Raw genomic sequence first — 21,695 nt, forward strand, 5'->3', positions numbered from 1 at the left:
CAGACTCGAACGCCTGGTATATTTGCGTGTCCTCTGTTCCTGTGCTCGCTTCAAAGCTTCCCTTTGTTACCAGGCAAAGGGGAACATCAATCAAGGTGGAGTAAATGCAGGAAGGCAGAGAGAGAGAGTTTAGGGATGACGAATGGGCAAAGTCATCTCTTCTCAGGAAGACGGGAGATCATAGTGCGATTGCGCAGGGCTACTCTTAGACGGATTGCGCATGCGTGTGCCCTGATTAGAAGGATTTATGGACTGGAGCAAAGACATCCGTTTCTGTGCAGCTTGCCACTTATTTGAAAAACGATTACAGCGCAAGAATGAACGAAAAACGGAATGAAGAAATGCTTGCTGGTAATAATATTTACATTTTATGGCCAATAATTAAAGCTTTATTTTATTTTAGACTTTCCTTCTTTAAGAAGGGGTTGGATAGCTTTTTAGCAAGTGAATGAATACAGGGTTATGGGAGATAGCTCATAGTTGATCCAGGAACTAGACCAATCACCATTTTGGTGTCAGGAAGGAATTTTTTCCCCCTCTGAGGCAAATTGGAGAGGCTTCAAATGGGGTTTTTTGCCTTCCTCTGGATCAACTGGCGAAAAAAGTCAAAAGGTTGAACTTGATGGATGTGTGTCTTTTTTCAACCTAACTTACTATGAAACATATTTGTTATGAACATAAGAAAAAACTGTTTGTCAAATGGGTTTATGAAATATTTCTTATAATCTGAGGAATTTTCTTTTCTATCTGTTGGTAAGGTCTCTAATCGTCAGGCATAAAGCGACAGCTTGATATTTCCATCTGCCTTACCTCAGAATGCCGGTGCCGACGCAAGATGTTAGAATGTCCGGCACCCATCTTGACACTCCTGTATGAGAAAAAAAAGGTTGTTATAAGTGGCTGCTTCAGTGGAGATAAAGAATACAACTGTTTGTAGCTGCTGGTAAACTTCAAGCTCAAGACAAGCACCTCTCTGTAACCTCACTGCTACACATCTGAGCCGGTAGGGAAAGGGAAGTTGATATGGGCAAAGTAGTCATTTTATGACATTTTCACACTTCTTATCCCCATTGGTTTAAACCAGTACTAGTATTATTTCTTTTCAGCCCATCTATTCATGTACTAATTTTATTTCCAAACTGGTGTGTGGTTGTTATGGTAAATAAACTATAGCAACTAAACAGCAACTGCAAAAGTCTTTGAGTGGCCAAACAAAACATTTCAACTCTTCCTTTTTCCTGTTTAAATTTTTCCTTATTCTCATTTATAATTACACATTGTAATAATGCCACCTACATGGCCAGTTAGTGTTATTTGGGGTATGTGCTTATTTGCTGCAGGTTTACCCCCGGAATTGTGAAAAGCAAACTAAGTCCTGCCTTGGGGTCTCTAAGCCCCTGGCTCACAAATTTATGGGAATATTGAATAATGTCTGGATCTAAAACTATATTGAGCAACATGGCAATGTCTACAGCCAAAAGTGATGCCTTACACATATTATAGGGGGAATAATGCTGCCAAGAAAAGGTAGTTTTGTAGAATTGTATTGTATAATGTCATGATCTGGGCTGGCTTGTGATAAGACTACAGATCCCATCATGCATTGAGAATAATTTGTCCTATTAATGCAGAGATCGCTGCATGTACCCAATGTGCCTGCTTCCCATAACCAGCTGTGCTATGATTTGTGCTCCTGCACCATAACACAATAATTCCTAATGCATTTTTTTCTTCTGCCATTTGCTACTTTTGTTTCTATTGCAGCCCTTTCTTATATACAGTAGAACCCCCATTTTACATTTTTCAGGGAACCAGAAAAAAATTATGTAAAATCAAGTAAAATGTAAAATCAGGGAAATGTATTATGCATAAAATATAGGTGGGACCACACAATAACAATGTAAAATAAGGGAAAACTTAAAATCAGGGCATTTAAAGTGGGGGTTCTACTGTATCATCCACACTAGTGCTGATGCTAGTGACAGTTGCTTTTAACAGTTGCTTTTGACAGTTGGTAGGATGAGTGGGACCCTAGACGTCAAATCACAGTTGACATTTATAACTAAAGAGAGGCTTAATAAAAGTTCAAAAGTAGCAATAAATATACAAGGAACATGAAATACACATTGCCTTATAGTTACAACTCATAGGGGATGCTGGGAATTGTAGTTCAGCTGTATCTAGAGAAGCATAGGTTTAGCTTTAGGGTCAGTGAGGTTTTGCTAGCACAAAAAGGTTGAGCTTGATGGACGTGTATCTTTTTGCAGCCTCATTTACTTTGTAAAACATATTACAGAAGGAAAATGCAGGATCCTTACCTTCCTCAAGATGATCCTCAATGGGTTGGGCAGGTTGCTGTTATTCTTCTGCCTTTGATGTTGGTGATTAGTTTAAAAATACTAACTTCTTCTAAGAATTCGATGAAAATCTCTATTAAAATCTCAAAAAATCTCAAAAAAATCTCGAAAAATCGCAAATCGCTTTATGGGGAGAGAAAAATAGAGAGGAGAAGTTGTGAGCTGAGCCCTCTCTGCCATATATATCTGTATATACTGGGTTTTCCCTTTCACTATTTTTCCCAATTGTACTGCACTACTGAATATGCTTGCCCCTCTATAAATAACCAGTAACACAAATCAGTAGCAGATTTAATAGAATGAAGCTGATTAGGAGAGATACAAAAGGTTGGTGCAATCAACGACCCTGGACACCCCTGCCACCCAAGTGTGGGTGATCCTGGTTACCAAATGCACATGTAGGGGGGACTTTACAGAGTAATAGCTAAAAAACCTTTTTGGGTGTGGGTGATTGACATAGAAATGAATTGTTGTGATTGGCATTCTTATGTTGGCCATACACAGGCAGGCATACATACAACAGCAGGCAATGGGGGTCAATTTTGAGAGCTTTGGTACCAGGGGTAGTTTTGGGTGGTTTGTCCTCACTCCCCTAAGCTTCCATAAATCATGTGGGGCAAACCATCCCTAATTACCCTTTTGTAATATGTCATCTCCCCCCCAGATTCTGTAGTAGTTCCACTTACCTCTGAATCCTGAACGGAAATAACTGCCATCCATACCTGAGCCCTCAAGTTAACTTCCCTGGCAACTTTCATCCAATCAGAGCTTCCCTGGGAGTGATGTCATACTGAGCTAAGTTATGGCATCCCAGGCACTGGCAGCCAATCACATGCTCAGGTACATATGTGACCAGTCAAACTTGTGCTTAATGAAACAGAATCAACCCCAAACCTAAGCAGCTTTAGAAGCAGGGCCATCATCAAAACTCATGGGGCCCCTGACTAGACTCCCCAATCTCCACTGATGGTTGTCCTGCTTAGATCTCCTCTGTCTGGTGACCCACCAGCTGTTAACTGAACTACAACTCAGCTACTGCTTGTCACAGGGAATGCTGGGACTTGTAGTCTGGCAATGGCTGGACAACTACAAGTATCCACACCAAGTTAGTCAGAAGTATTCTATTAGGAATTAGATTTTTTATTTGACAGCTCTGTGTTTGACTTTTAATAGGCTTCATGTTGCTAAGGCTCTCACCTCATAGCAACCAGGGAATGGCTTTAATAGTCATAGCTAGACATAGTGTCCTTGGAAGTTTGCAGGTTTCCAGTTTATATGCAGCTGTGATCGCATGGCTAGAGACTGGGATTAGACTTGCAACCACTGCATTTGCATTTTGATTCTTAGAGTCACTGGCCCCCAGTTTCCCTCAGTGCACTCTCATGTCTATATTTAGGGCTGTTGGTATTTGATGGGATGTACACTGGGCCCTCTTTTCTCCTTCGACTCCCGAGGGTCTGTTTCCCGTATTAACTCCCCAGCCAGTGCATACAGCTTTGGGGTAATGGCACAGAGGGGGATTCTGTATCAGCCAATCACATGTGAGCTACATATGAGACAGAACCAAAGCCACCATCATATCTCATGGGGTCCCTGATTGGACTTCCCCCATTCCTACTCATGATGGCCTTGCTGAGATCTCCTCTGGTGGCCTGCCAGCTGTGAAATGAGCTACACCTCAGCTACTGGTTATTATAAAGAATGCTGGGAATTGTAGTTTAGCAATGGCCAGTGAGACACAGCTATAAGATCACTGAGGCATATAGAAGTATTCTATTGGGAAAATAATTTTTTAGTTGACTACAGATCTTCATTTCACTTTAATAGTTCTCTGGTTTCTAAGGTCTCTCTCCCTAGCAACCAGGCAGTGGCTTTAATAGGCTTTGCACGGTGCAGTGTCCCTGGAATTGCCAGTTCTGTATCTGGTGCTGCCACCTGGCCTGTAAAGTTGGTATTTGATGCCAATGTTATTAATAGAAAAGGCAATGTCTATAGGAAGGATTTTTCCACCAAAATGATCCACAGAGCAAGGATTATAATTCAGTTCTATACTTAAGCTTATTTTGTTAGAGGTTCACTCCATGTGGCCCGCTATTCTCCTGGGCCTCTTGAGGTGGCAGGAACTCTGCCAATCCACTTCTTCATTCTATTAAACCTGTTACTGATTATTTCTGGTTATGTATAAGGAAGCAAACATGTTCAGTAGCGCAGTACAATTTGGGAGCGATACAGAAAGGGAACTGCTTTATATTCTATTTAGGGTCCAGCTCATGAGTGTCTTTTCTCTGTTTTATTGCCTCCATAGAAAGTCACATTTTCCCCATAATCCTCGGTGACAAGATAAAGAAGACGATTAATCAAGAACTGAGACTGACGTCTAGAAATAAACAGCAACCGTCCAATTTCATTTTTGGGTATCTTGATGCAGGTAAGTATTCCGCCTCTTTTTCTAAATGATACCTACCTACCTGAACCTTGTATTTCTCCCATTGCTAATGGTCGGCAGTTGATGCTGGAAAAACACACTGGCCCATTAAATGAGAGTTCACTCTGGTTGCAGGTATGGCAGAAGGCACCCCCAAGTGGAAAAATGTGATTTGCGAGTAGTGAAATTACGGAGCTTCTTCTATTAGAGCTGCGCTGGAGTAAAGTAGGGATGGGCAACCTGTAGCTGACCAGATGGTGAATTACAGCTTTCTGTATCTTACTATTTGTAATAGGCATTTGGGGACATATTGGGAATTCACTCATATCCAAGTGGGTCACATGTTGCTCATAGAAAATATTTTCAGATGGAGGGCACTCTAATATAAAGTATATGCAATATTATTAACTTATGGGTGCAAATAAAGCCCAAAAGAAGCCCCCATATAAGGCCAAACACAGAATAATGTTAGCGAAAAAAGGGCCTGCACTTCAAATAAATAGATAGACCAAGTGGTATTTGAATAGTCATATATTTATATATTTAAAAAGAAGTACATGCATAATACAGGGCAAAAAACATGCCAAAAGATATCACAGAAAATCAATTATACATACCACTTAAAATATGGTCAAACAGCAATATGAAAACAGAAAGCGGATACACCTGCCCTGAGAGGAGAATCACCCCGACGTTTCGGCTTTTAGCCTTTCTCAAGGGGAATTCTGACCTTTGTGTTCAGCAAGCGGCTATAAATACCTTTATGGCTTCACTGTCATCGTTCAGCGTTTTCGCGCGCTGCAGTTCCGCACGTCGCAATGTACACATGGGGCAGTGACGTCACTTCCGCATATGTCATATCCGTGGACGTCGTGTCCAGATCAATGACGCGGTTTGGAACGCAAGCAACTAACCCTAGTAACCATTCATTGGCATAGTATATCTTAGCAACCGCTTTCTGCCCTGCATAATATTGACATTGCGACATTATAACACTTTTATTTAGACACGCTCTTACTTTTATATAAAGCCACTATACATATACAGAGTTTATCACAAAAACGTAATACTTCTATCCGTTCTTGTGATAATGCATTGAGATCCACTAATATTAAGTTACCACAATACACTCCAATTAAGAGCAATATCCTTTAAGAAAATGCACAAACCATATTCACTTATTGTACAAGGACTTGCTTCTAAATCAATTATAAAATATGGGCCTTCGTTATCGAGTATAAAATGACAGGTGCGAACATGGTTAAATATTTAAAGTGACAGTGCATGATTCCAGAAATTCATAAATATTACTTAAAGTGCATGATTCTAAAAATTCATAAATGTTTCATAAAGTGCATTACTCAAGCATATGTTGAGTGTATTATTTCATAATTAGAACGTGTCTACATCATAAGTTAATAATAAATATGTGCCTATATCAATAATTAATCAATTATACCATTTTTAATTAGTGCTATTAGTGATAAAAAAAGTGACAGTGCAATCATTCAATATATATTCAATATCCTTAAAAATATAAACACCTCGATCCAATGGAGTGTATTGTGTATTATAACAATCCTTTTCAAAAAACCTGTAGTATAATTAATAAAAGTCCATGTCAAAGAATCAAGGAATAGTAACATCTCTAACTCGTGCAATAACGTGCAATAATGACATCATGTTTCCCCCTTCCTTTTTCATGGACTCAATGTATCTCATCAATGCAGCATCACGGTATGTAAGATACTCTGTAAAGAAATAAAATAACTTAAAAATCAGAATAATATACAATTATCCTCACATATAACATACAACAGGCTGAGGCAATGACATCTCTCCAGGTATCATAAACTAAGAGGTTTCAGAGGAACAATGAAAATTCTCTATCTTCATTCAACCCATTAGGTGAGAGCGTATTCAATCTATATATCCATTTCAATACCCTTTGTTTGAGAAGAAGTTGTCTATCTCCACCACGTTTTGGTATCCTAACACGTTCTATCCCCATAAACCTTAATTGGCTAACTTGGTGTTTTTCATCTGCAAAATGCCTCGCTATTGGAGATGTACTTTTATTTAATCTCACATCCCTCCTATGTTCCCCAATTCTTGTTGTAAGGGATCTAGTTGTTTCTCCTACATAAAGTTTCCCACAGGGACATTTCAAAATGTAGATGACAAAGTCAGACTGACAGTTAATGTAGTCCAACATATCATACTCCTTTCCAGTTCTCGGATGATAGAATTTGTCAGCTCGAATGGCAAAATTACAGTTAACACACCTCCCACATCTATACATGCCTTTAGTTCCACTCAGCCATGTACCCTGCTTTTTTGGAGGCTCATTTACAGCATGTACCAGTTTGTCCCTTAGATTAGAGGATCTTTTATAAGCCATAATTGGAGGATTCTTCACCCAAGGAGCCAATTTCTGGTCCATCTGCAACAGATGCTAATGTCTATGCATTATGTTCTTAACCTGTCCCAATTGGGAAGAATAGGCACTCACAAAAGGCAGCCTATCAATCTTCCTGGCACTTTTCTTAATAAGTAAATCTGCCCTATTTGTTTACTTAGTTCTTTGTTTAGCTTCTTCCAATAATCTTGGGTCATAGCCCCTCTTTTCAAAATTCTGCACCATTTCATCCATTCTCTCCTCAAGTCTGTCCTCCAAGCTAACAATGCGTCTTGTGCGCAATAATTGGCTATATGGTAGACCCTTAATGGTCGCGGGCGGGTGAAAGCTCTTGGGGTCTAGATATGTCACTCTATCGGTTGGCTTCCTGTATAAGTCTGTAACTACTTGTCCATCTCTTACCTCCACTGACACATCTAGGAAGTGTATCTTATCCTTGTTACATTACAAAGTGAATTTAATGGTCGGGAGCCTGCTATTCAAGTACTCATTGAAAGCATATAATTTTTCTTCAGTACCCTGCCAAAAGAAAAACAGGTCATCAATGTAGCGCAACCAAGAGCGTACATAGGGCCAAAACTCACTTGTATAGACATAGTCGTCTTCAAACCTTGCCATGAATAAATTAGCATATGCTGGGGCCACATTGGACCCCATTGACGTACCCTGGCTTTGTTCATAGTATTTGTCCTCAAAAACAAAATAGTTATTTTTTAGAACCCATTCAAGAAATTGCAATAGCATGCTTTCCACTCCCTCAGGTAGTTGCACCTGTCATTTTATACTCGATAACGAAGGCCCATATTTTATAATTGATTTAGAAGCAAGTCCTTGTACAATAAGTGAATATGGTTTGTGCATTTTCTTAAAGGATATTGCTCTTAATTGGAGTGTATTGTGGTAACTTAATATTAGTGGATCTCAATGCATTATCACAAGAACAGATAGAAGTATTATGTTTTTGTGATAAACTCTGTATATGTATAGTGGCTTTATATAAAAGTAAGAGCGTGTCTAAATAAAAGTGTTATAATGTCGCAATGTCAATATTATGCATTATTATTGATCTGGACACGACGTCCACGGATATGACATGCGGAAGTGACGTCACTGCCCCATGTGTACATTGAGACGTGCGGAACTGCAGCGCGCGAAAACGCTGAACGATGACAGCAAAGCCATAAAGGTATTTATAGCCGCTTGCTGAACACAAAGGTCAGAATTCCCCTTGAGAAAGGCTAAAAGCCGAAACGTCGGGGTGATTTTCCTCTCAGGGCAGGTGTATCCGCTTTCTGTTTTCATATTGCTGTTTGACCATATTTTAAGTGGTATGTATAATTGATTTTCTGTGATATCTTTTGGCATGTTTTTTGCCCTGTATTATGCATGTACTTCTTTTTAATATATAAATATATGACTATTCAAATACCACTTGGTCTATCTATTTATTTGGAGTGCAGGCCCTTTTTTCACTAACATTATTCACATGTTGCTCATGCCTGATTCAGCCTTATGGCTCCATGTATATCCTATATCCTTGAGCTAGAATATATATAAGGAGCTGTTGTCCTCATGGGAGCCTACCAGCTGCATGCCACAAACATAAAAATCTCACTGTTTTTCATTTACCTGCTCATTTTGTTTTATAACCACATATACAGGTAAATGCCACTGTATCACATTCTCCTCTAGAGTCTTGTCTTGCTTATGAGCACGCAAGGGCATAGATTTGCAGGAGGAGGGAGTTATTCTTCCACTGTATAGAGCACTGGTAAGGTCCTATCTAGAATTTGCCGTATAGTTGTTATCTCCAGCTCTCAAACGGGATATTATTGAATTAGAGAGGGCACAGAAGGGCAACTAAGCTGGTATGTAAAATCTTAGCTATGAGGAGAGAATGGCCAAATTGGGGATCTTCACTTAAGGGGTGATATGATAACTATGTATAAATATATAAAGGGGATCATATAATAATGACTCTAATGCTTTATTTACCAGTAGGTGGTGCAAGGTTACCCATTCAGATTAGAAGAAAGGAGTTTCCGCCTTAATATTCGGAAGGGAATTTTTACAGTTAGAGCTGTGAAGATGTGGAATTCTCTCCCTGAATCAGTGGTTCAGGCTGATACATTAGATAGCTTTAAGAAGGGGTTGGATGGCTTTTTAGCAAGTGAGGGAATACAGGGTTATGGAAGATAGCTCATAGTACAAGTTGATCCAAGGACAATGTGTAATGTGTCAGTTGGTAAACCTGTTACTGGTTATTTCTGGTTATTTATAAGGAAGCAAACATGTTCAGTAGCGCAGTACAATTTGGGAGAGATACAAAAAGGGAACTGCTTTATATTCTATTCAGGGTCCAGGTCATGAGTGTCTTTTCTCTGTTTTATTGTCTCCATAGAAAGTCACATTTTCCCAATAATCCTCGGCGACAAACAAGACGATTAATCAAGATCTGAGACTGATGTCTAGAAATAAACAGCAACCATCCAATTTAATTTTTGGGTTTCTTGATGCAGGTAAGTGTTCAGTCTCTTTGTCTAAATGATACCTACCTACCTGCTGGCTGATCTAGAGGAAGATGAAACCCCCATCTGAACCTTGTATTTCTCCCATTGCTAAAAGTCTTGAAGCTGCCTAATATGTGCCAGAACAGCTGCTTCAGAGAGAGAGAATCCCATAACTTCACACTTTAATAAGCTATTTTCTTACTTTAAGATGGAACTCCCTTTGTAATCTGAATGGATCCCTTAAATCTTCTGGAAGGATCTACTGGTGAATAAAGCATTGTGCTATTTTCACCCAGTTGTATGTTTCTGCCTCCCATTGAGCTTGCTGGATGAATAAGAACCAAAATCTTAATCACACCAACATACCCAAAGCCTTAAGGCACCCCCCATTCCCTAGCTTTGGGTAGAATGCAGAGCTCATATAGTTATTTGGTAACTATGAGAAACAGTGTGTTTGTATGTATATATATATATATATATATATATATATATATATATATATATATATATACGACCCAGGTGCTATTCAGAGAAAAAAATGTATATCCATATAGAAAGCTGAAGCACACTGTGATTTCTCAAAATAAAACTTAATTTATTGGATCGACGTTTCGGTCCGCACAGGGACCTTTATCAAGATAGATTATTGATAAAGGTCCCTGTGCGGACTGAAACGTCAATCCAATAAATTAAGTTTTATTTTGACAAATCCCAGTGTGCTTCAGCTTCCTATATGGATATACAGTGGTGTGAAAAACTATTTGCCCCCTTCCTGATTTCTTATTCTTTTGCATGTTTGTCACACAAAATGTTTCTGATCATCAAACACATTTAACTATTAGTCAAAGATAACACAAGTAAACACAAAATGCAGTTTTTAAATGAGGGTTTTTATTATTTAGGGAGAAAAGAAATCCAAACCTGTGTGAAAAAGTAATTGCCCCCTGAACCTAATAACTGGTTGGGCCACCCTTAGCAGCAATAACTGCAATCAAGCGTTTGCGATAACTTGCAACGAGTCTTTTACAGCGCTCTGGAGGAATTTTGGCCCACTCATCTTTGCACTTTGCAGAATTGTTGTAATTCAGCTTTATTTGAGGGTTTTCTAGCATGAACCGCCTTTTTAAGGTCATGCCACAACATCTCAATAGGATTCAGGTCAGGACTTTGACTAGGCCACTCCAAAGTCTTCATTTTGTTTTTCTTCAGCCATTCAGAGGTGGATTTGCTGGTGTGTTTTGGGTCATTGTCCTGCTGCAGCACCCAAGATCGCTTCAGCTTGAGTTGACGAACAGATGGCCGGACATTCTCCTTCAGGATTTTTTGGTAGACAGTAGAATTCATGGTTCCATCTATCACATTAAGTCTTACAGGTCCTGAAGCAGCAAAACAACCCCAGACCATCACACTACCACCACCATATTTTACTGTTGGTATGATGTTCTTTTTCTGAAATGCTGTGTTACTTTTACGCCAGATGTAACGGGACGCGCACCTTCCAAAAAGTTCAACTTTTGTCTCGTCGGTCCACAAGGTATTTTCCCAAAAGTCTTGGCAATCATTGAGATGTTTTTTAGCAAAATTGAGACGAGCCTTAATGTTCTTTATGCTTAAAAGTGGTTTGCGCCTTAGAAATCTGCCATGCAGGCCGTTTTTGCCCAGTCTCTTTCTTATGGTGGAGTCGTGAACACTGACCTTAATTGAGGCAAGTGAGGCCTGCAGTTCTTTAGATGTTGTCCTGGGGTCTTTTGTGGCCTCTCGGATGAGTTGTCTCTGCGCTCTTGGGGTAATTTTGGTCGGCCGGCCACTCCTGGGAAGGTTCACCACTGTTCCATGTTTTTTCCATTTGTGGATAATGGCTCTCACTGTGGTTCGCTGGAGTCCCAAAGCTTTAGAAATGGCTTTATAACCTTTGAAATTGAACTCAGGTATGATAAACCACAGTTAAGTTATTTTTTAACAAGGGGGGCAATCACTTTTTCACACAGGCCCATGTAGATTTGGAGTTTTTTTTCTCCCTTAATAACGTAAACCTTCATTTAAAAACTGCATTTTGTGTTCAATTATGTTATCTTTGACTAATAGTTAACGGTTTTTGATGAGCAGAAACATTTAAGTGTGACAAACATGCAAAAGAATAAGAAATCAGGAAGGGGGCAAATAGTTTTTCACACCACTGTATATAAGCAACTAGGAAATAGATGATTCATACTAAAAACCCTAGATCCTAGTGGATAATCGTATCCCTGTAAAACAAAGATGTATGTAAGCAACTAGGAAATAGACGCTTCATTTAGAAAACACTAGATCCTAGTGGATAATATTCCTGGTAAGCAAAGATGTATATAAGCAACTAGGAAATAGACGCTTCATTTAGAAAACACTAGATCCTAGTAAATAATATTCCTGGTAAGCAAAGATGTATGTAAGGAAATAGGAAATAGACGCTTCATTTAGAAAACACTAGATCCTAGTGGATAATATTCCTGGTAAGCAAAGATGTATATAAGGAAATAGGAAATAGACGCTTCATTTAGGAAACACTAGATCCTAGTGGATAATATTCCTGGTAAGCAAAGATGTATGTAAGCAACTAGGAAATAGACGCTTCATACTAAAAATACTAGATCCTAGTGGATAATATTCCTGGTAAACAAAGATGTATATAAGCAACTAGGAAATAGACGCTTCATACTAAAAACACTAGATCCTAGTGGATAATCGTATCCCTGTAAAACAAAGATGTATATAAGCAACTAGGAAATAGACGCTTCATTTAGAAAACACTAGATCCTAGTGGATAATTGTATCCCTGCTGCTAAGCAAAGATGTATGAAAGCAACATACAAAATACACTAGATTCTAGTGTCTTATAATATACCAGTAGAGCGGAGCAGAGAACCCACTAAGAGCATATCATATTGTGTTTCTCACTAGGAAATAGACTCTCGGTGTAAAATACACTAAATCCTAGTTGCTGACATTATCCTATAAGAACCATGATATACTATATAGAGTGAAAGGGAGAGTATACCTTTAAAATAAATGAGCTAAAACATACCCACAAGTCCTTCCAAACACTAAAAATAAGTGGGATGTATTTTACATGCACTATATTGTCTAGTTTCTATTCATTTTCCAACTAGAAAATTGTTCCATTAGCAACTTGGAACTAGCTATGTCTGACTGGATTGTTTAGTTACTATTACTGTACCTTTGCCCACTATGATTTAGCCCAACTATAGTGAAAGATCTATTTTCTAATCTGTAAAGTAGCTTTGTACCATTAGCAACTTTGAACTAGCTATGTCTGACTGAATTGTCTAGTTTCTATTACTGTACCTTTTGCCACTAGGATTTCGCCCAGCCACACTGAAAGATCTATTTCCTAATCTGTAAAGATCCTCTGTACCATTAGCAACTTGGATCTAGACGCAACCAAGAGGGGAGGGTGGATCGCGTTGTTCAAGCTGTTACTACGGTGTGCATTGTAGGACATTTGTTTGCAAAAGAATAGTGGGTCCAGCTTCCTTCGTGTCTCTGTGTTACTAAAAATTCCGTATCGCCCCCCCCAGTTAAACTAATCCTTCTCTGTACTGCACCTGCTCTTTCCTCCGCCTCCCTCTGTCCTGACTTCATTCTGTAGCATTCAACCTGCTCCCTGATTCTTCCATTCTGCAGCATTCCTTCCACTTGCTCCCTGATTCCTTCATTCTGCAGCATTCTACCTGCTCCCTGATTCCTTCATTCTGCAGCATTCTACCTGCTCCCTGATTCCTCCTATAGCATTCTACCTGCTCCCTGATTCCTCCATTCTGCCTGCTCCCTGATTCCTCCATTCTGCAACATTCTGCCTGCTCCCTGATTCCTTCATTCTGCAACATTCCACCTGCTCCCTGATTCCTTCATTCTGTAACATTCTACCTGCTCCCTGATTCATCCATTCTGTAACATTCTACCTGCTCCCTGATTCCTCCATTCTGTAACATTCTACCTGCTCCCTGATTCCTCCATTCTGTAACATTCCACCTGCTCCCTAATTCCTTCATTCTGTAGCATTCTACCTGCTCCCTGATTCCTCCATTCTGCAACATTCTGCCTGCTCCCTGATTCCTTCATTCTGCAACATTCTATCTGCTCCCTGATTCTTCCATTCTGCAGCATTCTATCTGCTCCCTGATTCCTCCTATAACATTCTACCTGCTCCCTGATTCCTTCATTCTGTAACATTCTACCTGCTCCCTGATTCCTCCATTCTGTAACATTCTACCTGCTCCCTGATTCCTCCATTCTGTAACATTCCACCTGCTCCCTAATTCCTTCATTCTGTAGCATTCTACCTGCTCCCTGATTCCTCCATTCTGCAACATTCTACCTGCTCCCTGATTCCTTCATTCTGCAACATTCTATCTGCTCCCTGATTCTTCCATTCTGCAGCATTCTATCTGCTCCCTGATTCCTCCTATAACATTCTACCTGCTCCCTGATTCCTTCCTTCATTCTGTAACATTCTACCTGCTCCCTGATTCCTTCATTCTGCAGTATTCTACTTGTTTCCTGATTTCTTCATTCTATAGCATTCCACCTGCTCCCTACTCTCTGACTCCTCCATTCTTCAGCATTCTACCTGCTCCCTGATTCCTCCATTCCGCAGCATTCTCCCTGATTTCTCGGTTCTACCAGTTCCCTGATTCCTCCATTCTGCAGGATTCTACCTGCTCCCTGATTCCTCCATTCTGCAGGATTCTACCTGCTCCCTGATTCATCCATTCTGCAGGATTCTACCTGCTCCCTGATTCCTACATTCTGCAGGATTCTACTGGATTCCACAGCATTCTACCTGCTCCCTGATTCCTACATTCTGCAGGATTCTACCGGATTCCACAGCATTCTACCTGCTCCCTGATTCATTAATTGTGCAACATTCTACCAGCTCCCTGATTCCTCAATTGTGCTGTATTCTACCTGCTCACTGACTCCTCCATTCTGCAGCATTCTTCCTGCTCCCTGATTCCTCTATTCTTTAACATTCTACCTGCTCCCTGATTCATACATTCTGCAGCATTCCTTCCACCTCCTCCCTGATTCCTTTATTCTGCAGCATTCTACCTGCTCCCTGATTCCTCCTATAGCATTCTACCTGCTCCCTGATTCCTTCATTCTGTAACATTCTACCTGCTCCCTGATTCCTCCATTCTGCAACATTCTGCCTGCTCCCTGATTCCTTCATTCTGCAGCATTCCACCTGCTCCCTGATTCCTTCATTCTGTAACATTCTACATGCTCCCTGATTCCTTCATTCTGTAACATTCTACATGCTCCCTGATTCCTTCACTCTGCAGCATTCCACCTGCTCCCTGATTCCTTCATTCTGTAACATTCTTCCTGCTCCCTTATTCCTTCATTCTGTAACATTCTACCTGCTCCCTGATTCCTTCATTCTGTAGCATTCTACCTGCTCCCTGATTCTTCCATTCTGCAGCATTTTACCTGCTCCCTGATTCCTTCATTCTGTAACATTCTACCTGCTCCCTGATTCCTTCATTCTGCAGCATTCTACTTGTTTCCTGATTCCTTCATTCTGTAGCATTCCACCTGCTCCCTACTCTCTGACTCCTCCATTCTTCAGCATTCTACCTGCTCCCTGATTCCTCCATTCCGCAGCATTCTCCCTGATTTCTTGGTTCTACCTGTTCCCTGATTCCTGCATTGTACAGGATTCTACCTGCTCCCTGATTCCTACATTCTGCAGGATTCTGCCAGATTCCAGAGCATTCTACCTGCTCCCTGATTCATTAATTGTGCAACATTCTACCAGCTCCCTGATTCCTCAATTGTGCTGTATTCTACCTGCTCACTAATTCCTCCATTCTGCAGCATTCTTCCTGCTCCCTGATTCCTCCATTCTGCAGCATTCTTCCTGCTCCCTCATTCCTCTATTCTTTAACATTCTACCTGCTCCGATTCCTCCATTCTGCAGCATTTTCCCTGATTTCTAAGTTCTACCTATTCCCTGATTCTTCCATTCTGCAGGATTCAACCTGCTCCCTGATTCCTACATTCTGCAGGATTCTACCGTGTTCCACAGTATTCTACCTGCTCCCTGATTCATTAATTGTGCAACATTCTACCAGCTCCCTGATTCCTCAATTGTGCTGTATTCTACCTGCTCACTAATTCCTCCATTCTGCAGCATTCTTCCTGCTCCCTGATTCCTCCATTCTGCAGCATTCTTCCTGCTCCCTCATTCCTCTATTCTTTAACATTCTACCTGCTCCGATTCCTCCATTCTGCAGCATTTTCCCTGATTTCTAAGTTCTACCTATTCCCTGATTCTTCCATTCTGCAGGATTCAACCTGCTCCCTGATTCCTACATTCTGCAGGATTCTACCGTGTTCCACAGTATTCTACCTGCTCCCTGATTCATTAATTGTGCAACATTCTACCAGCTCCCTGATTCCTCCATTGTGCCGTATTCTACATGCTCACTGATTCCTCCATTCTGCAGCATTCTTCCTGCTCCCTGATTCCTCTATTCTTTCACATTCTACCTGCTCCTGATTCCTCCATTTTGCCGCATTCTACCTGCTTCCTACGGAACGCATTTTAGGACATCCTCCAGCGAAATACCTGTCCTCCATGCGATGTCCTACAGCTTAGGAATGTGCAACAGGTGCTTTTACTGTCACTCATCCTCCAATTCTGCAGTCATACCTCCGTCCTCTACCCTCTCTTCTCAGCCGTCAGCCATATGAACTCCGCCCTCCCTACTGCATTGTGCCGCATTCTACCTGCCCCGATTCCTCCATTGTGCAGCACTCTACCTGCTCCCTGATTCCTCCATTGTGAAGCATTCTACCTGCTCCCTGATTGCGCCTTTTGTCCATCTAAGCTCAGGCTCACTTCCACTTATAGTCGTAAATGACAACTAAAGAATAAGTAGTTCCCAAATAATGGCATCACTCCCACTGATATGAATGTGTATCACAAGCTATGGTAATGATATGTCAAAGATCATGTTTACATTAGTTTATAGGTTTATTATTTTAAATAAATTAATAATGTACTTTAATATTACCATACCAGGCATTATCCATGTAAATTGCATATTATATTTGGATGTATTGTGCAGGTGGGTGAGGGCAAATCATTTTATCATTTACTAATTAATTCTGAAATGGTGGGGCTACCTCATAGCTAGACTTAAGGGCTTAGTTCATTGGTCTTCATTTTTCTCTGGGTTTCGTGGCCGTGCAGTTCAATGATAGGCTTGAATTTTGCAGTTCTATATATGTTATTGGTATATGGAAAGAAAAATGCAGATGTAACCAGTTAACAGTTTTAGTAAACTATTGGTTGAACATTTATTTGTGGATTCCAGATCTGGGATTTAACTACATATTTAAAACTGTCCCTCGGTGTAGTAATCTATTAATTTATACACTAGATGGCACTAGATGGATCATATTAAGTAGCACAGATAAAACAGCAAAAAAAAATAATAAACTTGTAGGAGGGAGACCTTGCTGTGCAACTGACATACATTTACTTTGGTCTTAAGTAGTAGTTAAAGAAAATAAAAACTGCAGCAGTATATTGTTTATCTAGCTCTACTGTTACTATTTACAGTATTATAAGCAAACTCTTAGGCACAGTGGGGCTGATTTGCCAAACATCCAGCTGGGCATTTTAAAGGAACCTCAACCGTTTGATAATTCCCAATTCCTTGCTGTTATGCATGGGTTCTCCAATATCAATTCTCTGGACTATGGTATGTGATAATGACAACTGTGGGCAGAAGGGGTAATTGAGTGAAAAAACATTTTATGTTCGGCACACCAATTGTGCTCACACTTCTTTGACACAAATTGGCACAGTTGTGCTAAACATTTTACAAAACAGGCTCACATTGTTTCTGGAATTCGGCTTGCAAGTAAATGTGCACTATATTCTTTTGGCGCAACTGTGCTGTATTTGGAACAGGAGGCTGGAAGAACTGGTCAGCACCAAATGCAAAAATAGCACCTTTTGCCTAAAGAACCTTTAATGAATGGGATTTTTCATGCCAGTGACTAGTGGGAATTTTTTTGTGACTGCAACTGCACTTATGCACAGTAGGTCTTTCCATCTGACACGAGGTCACCCATTCCGATTAGAAGAAAAGAGGTTCCGCCTAAATATTCGGAAGGGGTTTTTTACAGTGAGAGCTGTGAAGATGTGGAATTCTCTCCCTGAATCAGTTGTACAGGCTGATATATTAGATAGCTTTAAGAAGGGGTTGGATAGCTTTTTAGCAAGTAAGGGAATACAGGGTTATGGGAAATAGCTCATAGTCCAAGTTGATCCAGGGACTAGTCCGATTGCCATGTTGGAGTCAGGAAGGAATTTTTCCCCCTCTAAGGCAAACTGGAGAGGCTTTAGATGGGTTTTTTGCCTTCCTCTGGATCAACTGGCAGATAGGTAGTTAATAAAAAAAAAAAGGTTAAACTCGATGGACATGTGTCTTTTTTCAACCTTACTTACTATGTTACTATGTTACTATGTAACAACAGACAACTGTAACTGTACTTAGAAACTAAGAAAACAAAGCAAAAGAAAAATCTTTATACTTTCACCCCTTAATATTTGCACTACATAAACAGAAAATAGTAAGAATGCAGTATATTGTGTCTTTATAAACTTGTAGTGTGTCGTGCAAGAAGTGAACTGTCACATTTCAAATATATATTTGTACAGTACAGTGGTAGTTCTCTTTATCCTTTTAAGCATGTAGATGATCTTGAAGGGTAGTGTCACATTACAGAGAAAGCAATGTGGGCTTTCCTTACTCCTTGGATAGATTTTGCAGACCAGATTCACTAGATGTAAGTTCTACAAAGATAGAGGGGTAGTCCCAGAGAAGAACATTGCACTGGTTTCATTCCCAAATCAAATGTGGGTAGGTTCCCCTGCAGCAAAGCAAGCACTATCTGCCTTTTATTGAATTGTATTTCAATTTCAATGCTAATGGATAGTGTAGGACTCACGTACAATGAGGGGCCTTGACGTGGCAAGTGAGCTTACATATTAGTGTACATAGTGTAGTACTAACACCTTATTTTTCTGTCTCTTAGTGTAATCAATGGCGTCTGCACCAAATGTGTAATTAGTTTGGAGGTGAAAGGTGTTAGTGTAACAGTAAGCAGAAAATTGTCACGTGAAAGCCTGTATTCTCCTTGCCTCTCAAAGAACTAATTAAACACTGGCATCATTTGGCCAAAACCAGGACCTGTTGAGACTTGGGACCAATCAACTGTATAGCTTCCTGTGAGCTATTAGGCACCACTCTGAAGCTTACAATTAATAACAAAAATACTACTACAGCACTTTCCCACAAATGCAGTGCACAGAGCTTTACAGCACTACAACAAACAAACTTAAAGGAGCAGAAACACCAAAAAATTAAAGTGTTTTAAAATAATTAATATATGATGAAATGTTGCCCAGGTAATATACAGTATGTGTTAGTATATATAAACAAGCTGCTGGGCAGCCATTCAGTTTAAAAAAAGGCACAGGTTAAATAGTAGATAACGGAAAAGTTCCCACTGTATTCTACAGAGCTTATCTGTTAACTGCTATGTAAACCTGATCCTTTTCTCCTTTGAATGTCTACACAGCAGCTTATTTATATAAAATATAGTAGTCTTTCTAAAATCAACAATTTTTTACCAGTGCAAGGCAACAGTACATTATAAATACAGTACAATATAAATGAAGATCAGCATGCTCACAGTGCATGTAGCACAGCGGAACACATGGGTGCCGTCTTCTGGTTCTTTGGCTTTCTGATCTTCGTTTCCCAATAGGCAATTCACTGAACTTTTCAGCGCATGTGTAGTTGGTATGAATACTGGACTGCTCCAACTGTGCATGCGGCAAATACGGAATTCCCTTACAGAAGACCCTGAAGATGGCACCCATGAGCTCCACTGCGCTACTCTGCATAAATAAGCATGCTGTCCAGGGACCCTTTCTGGAATAATGCACTATGTGTAGGGAGCAGGGAGTGGGGACTAGGGTAGTAGATGGGGCTTTTCTAATTGGAAGGGTTAGTTCTCTTTTAATCCAATAGAAAACATGTGGGGTGACATAAAAATGCTGTTTCTGAGGCAAAACCCATAAATGCAGAAGAATTGTGGAATGTAACAGGTGCCAGAAGTTGGGCGACTCTATGCAACACAGATGTACAGCAGTTCTCAGAAACACTGGTTATACAACTAAATATAAGTAGAAAAATCTTGAAACATTTTCCAGTTTATACAGTGAATGTTTGTGTTTGTAAAGAAAAATGCATACTGCTATTGTTTGGAACAGCCAAATATTCCCTTTACTTTCTGTAAAGGAATAACACAAATTTGATATTTTTTTCTTCATGTTTTGATTTGCAATTAGCAGTGTTCCCAATGCATTTGCCACTATGGACATAAAAAGTAAAGGTAAGTAAAGGATTTTGACCTTTATTCACTTTCTAAACACACTGCTATTATTCTGAATACAACTGTACTTCCCTGGCTCTACATATACTAATTAAAAACCTTGATATCTGATCATAAACTGCTCTGATGAGCTTTAATCTAAATTACACACAAATGGAAATTTTAGCATAGAAACGTTTTTTTTTTTTTATAATATCCTCTGCTTAGTATACAAATGAAAATGGGATCTCCTCTGTGCACCAGTTTGTTTTGGAGGGAAAGAAAGATACTTTCTGGCCAGGAAGCAGGTAAAATTGGAATTATACTTTGTGATATAGGATAGCATGCAGACTTCCTTCCCCACTGGCTGCAATTTGTGCACCATAGTTGATGCTAATGCTCAAATGGAAATCAGAATAATCCTTTCTGTTGCCAGTGGAATCATTTGCTCTTGATCTGATATTGGTCAGGTTTGAATAACATTTTAAAAACCAAAATGTACTAGGCAGGGAGAATAGAGCATTCTAAAGATAAATTCATAAAGGTATGTTTACAATACATTATTTTAAATTAAAAAGTTGATAGAAAGAAAAGCTACCTACAACTCCTAGCCCCCTCCAAAGGCTTCCCACCCTGCTCCTAATCAGCACCATCCATTAGTCTCACAACTGGAACTTTTCATGTATCTGGCTAAAAAAAGTACAGATTGGTCAAGTTGCAAGAGGCCTTTGGAGGGGGCCTGAGAATTTTTATGCCTTCCCGTGCTTTGCCATTTCCCTTCTGCTTGAATAGCTGTAGAGCAGGTTTTCAGATTCAGAGTGGATTCAGTCCCAAGTTTGTAGTCCAATATTTGGCTGGTTACCATTGTCAAGGCCAACCTGCTATAGATCCAGGACAGAAATAAACATTTACATTTTACTATAACGGGCCTTCAGGTTGCCCCACAAGTGCTGTATTAAGCCACCTTAGATTGAAGGACCTCACATGTGGTTTCAGTAACCAATTGCTTGAGCATTAACAAATCTATACCTAAGTCTTATTGTACCTACCCCATGTGTATAATATGGGGACCAAGACTGCATACAGATCCTGTTAAAGGGCATATAAACTGAGCATAAATGTACAACTGACATTTTACTCTAAAAACACAAAATTATTATCCATACAAATAACCTTCATTCAAACATTATATGGTTCTTTGGCAAACACTGAGCATTTACTACAGCTACATGTGATATATGATAGTTTACAGAAATTGAGGACCTTTTTCCCATCCAATACCAATGATTTCACACAAAACACATTCAAGTTATGATGCTAGGTTCAAGTCCTCTCCCACCTTTGCCTTTAAAGTTTTTTCTGAGCAACATCTCAGATTCCCAATTTGGTGCTTGGCTCTGTTCATACTTGCTTGTTGTAATTTAATAAATGCAAATGCTTGTTTTCTTTACAGGAGCATGGGGAGGCAGCTGTCCTATTTGCAGTTATATTAACTGTGAACTAGTGTTCATTTCTGTGACGATGGG

At 39.8% G+C, this 21,695-nt stretch overlaps 1 protein-coding gene across 5 annotated transcripts in view; it reads left to right on the forward strand.

Annotated features, from left to right (window-relative positions):
* The window catches only part of LOC108717977 (phosphatidylinositol glycan anchor biosynthesis class U protein-like), a 30,439-nt gene extending 20,283 nt beyond the window's left edge, over positions 1-10,156 (forward strand). For 2 of the 5 annotated variants that reach the window (XM_041564655.1, XM_041564660.1), the window contains exons 15-16: positions 759-1,003; positions 4,663-4,696. The gene's annotated coding sequence lies outside the window, so the exon portion shown is untranslated. Of the gene's footprint in view, positions 1-3; positions 352-758; positions 1,004-4,662; positions 4,786-9,602 lie in introns of those variants that run through there. The other 3 variants (XR_005961585.1, XM_041564657.1, XM_041564656.1) reach the window with 3 other exon arrangements.
* The last annotated feature ends 11,539 nt before the right edge of the window (positions 10,157-21,695 follow it).

The sequence above is a fragment of the Xenopus laevis genome, chromosome 5S (assembly GCF_017654675.1).
Source record: "Xenopus laevis strain J_2021 chromosome 5S, Xenopus_laevis_v10.1, whole genome shotgun sequence".
Taxonomy (NCBI): domain Eukaryota; kingdom Metazoa; phylum Chordata; class Amphibia; order Anura; family Pipidae; genus Xenopus; species Xenopus laevis.